The sequence below is a fragment of the Henckelia pumila genome, chromosome 3 (assembly GCF_033568475.1).
Source record: "Henckelia pumila isolate YLH828 chromosome 3, ASM3356847v2, whole genome shotgun sequence".
NCBI classification, from domain to species: Eukaryota; Viridiplantae; Streptophyta; class Magnoliopsida; order Lamiales; family Gesneriaceae; genus Henckelia; species Henckelia pumila.
In genome coordinates, this window is record NC_133122.1 from 7,696,324 (window position 1) to 7,698,823 (window position 2,500).

Sequence of the window (2,500 nt, forward strand, 5' to 3'; positions counted from 1 at the left end):
AGAGAAAACAAAATTGTGCCATGAGAATCATAGTTTGGCTCGCTCGTTTGCGCTACGTGCCGCACGTGGCCGCTCGCCCATGCGGACGGTGCCCCCAAATTGGGCACTCATAGTTGCACAAATCCGACGCCTTAGATGCATTATTTATGCATTAAAACTGGAGAGAAAACCACATTGTGCCGTGAAAATCAAAGTTTGGCTCGCTCATTTACGCTACGTGCCGCACGTTGTCGTCCGCTCGTGCGCACACTTCCCCTAACTTGGGCATTCATGGTGGCCCGATTTCGACGCCCTAGATGCATTATTTGCACAAAGGATGATAACAAAATTGTTTAATTTGAATCATTCATGCTAATCAGACGTTTGAAATACGTGCCACATTTACTTGCATTTATTTTCCATGGAGCTTGCAACTTAGGTACCTTTTTCGTGGATCACGGGCAAGTGTCAAGTGCCAAGTACACACACGTTTCATTTTCCCAAGTTTTGGGGACGCGCACACCCAAGTACCAAGTGCCAAGTGCGAGCACATTTTACATTGTCCATGTTCCAACCACATGCTTACGCCGACGTGCGCAAGTGCCGCCTACGCGCACATTTCATTTGCCTAATATCCAGGCAGTCGCACGTTTTGCTTCGCCCATGTTCCGACCACACGCGCACGCCGCCGTGCCCGATGTGCCCAAGTGCCAAGTGCCGCATTGCGCATGCGCACCTTTCATTTGCCTAATATCCGGACGTTTTGCTTCTCCCATGTTCCGACTACACGCGCACGCCACCGTGCCCAAGTGCCAAGTGCCGCACGCGCACGCGCACGTTTCATTTGCCTAATATCCGGACGTTTTGTTTCTCCCATGTTCCGACCACACGCGCACGCCGTCGTGCCCGACGTGCCCGAGTGCCAAGTGCCGCATTGCGCATGCGCACGCGCACGCGCACGTTTCATTTGCCTAATATCCGGACGTTTTGCTTCTCCCATGTTCCGACCACACGCGCACGCCGCCATGCCCGACGTGCCAAAGTGCCAAGTGTTGCATTGCGCATGCGCACGCGCACGCGCACGTTTCATTTGCCTAATATCCGAACGTTTTGCTTCTCCCATGTTCCGACCACACGCGCACGCCGCCGTGCCCGACGTGCCCAAGTGCCAAGTGCCGCAATGCTCATGCGCACGCGCACGCGCACGTTTTATTTGCCTAATATCCGGACGTTTTGCTTCTCCCATGTTCCGACCACACCCGCATGCTGCCGTGCCCAAGTGCCAAATGCCAAGTGCCGCATTGTGCATGCACACGCGCACGCGCATGCGCACGTTTCATTTGCCTAATATCCGAACGTTTTGCTTCTCTCATGTTCCGACCGCACGCGCACGCCGCCGTGCCCAAGTGCCAAGTGCCGCATTGCGCATGCGCACGCGCACGTTTCATTTGCCTAATATCCAAACATTTTGCTTCTCCCATGTTCCGACCACAAGTGCACACCGCCGTGCCCAAGTGCCAAGTGCAGCATTGCGCATGCGCACGCGCACGTTTTATTTGCCTAATATCCGGGCACTCACACGTTTTGTTTATCCCATGTTCCTACCACACACCCTCACGTGTCATTTCCCTAATATCCGGTCACCGGCGGAAAACGAGCCGGAGGCGGCGGCCGGAGGCGGCGGCCATTGGGTTGAGTTGGCATGTGGTTGGCCGAGCATGGGGGGCAATGGCATGCATTGCCTCAACACCTCAACCAACCCCACGGTCAAACACCCTCCTCCCCCTATAGTATACTTAGGAAAAAAACCCAAGTTTCAGGAAAAGTAGGTTTTTAGGCCGAGGAATCATAATAAAATTTGTATTTTTTAAAAAAACTTTTTTTGGGCCAAATGCGAATCTGACCACTTACATGCCTTATTTATGCATGCAAACTCGAGAGAAAAAATGTTTTTGCCGTGAGAATCATCAATTTACTCGATCGTTTGCGCTACGTGCCGCACAGGGCCGCCCGCCCGTGCGCACGGTGCTCCCAACATGGGCACCCATGGTGGCACGAATCCAACACCTTGATGCATTATTTATGCATGAAAACTCGAGAGAAAAAAACATTGTGACGTTAGAATCATAGTTTTGCTCGCCCTTTTGCGCTACGTGCCGCACGGGACCACCCGCCCGTGCACACGGTGCCCCCAACTTGGGCACCTATGGTGGCACGAATCCATGTTCCATCCGCACGCGCACGCCGACGTGCCCAAGTGCCGCACACGCGCACGTTTCATTTTCCTAATATCAGGACACTCGCACGTTTTGCTTCGTTCCGATCACACGCGCACGCCGACGTGCCCAAAGTGCCAAGTGTCGCCCCCGCGCATGCTTCATTTGCCTAATATCCAGGCACTCGCACGCACGTGCTAAGTGCGGCGCACTATCTAAAACTCCGACATACGTAATATTTTTTTTTATTTTTTCCCCCCTCTTATATTATACTTGGCAAATGTTTCCCATGTTTCAGGAAAAGT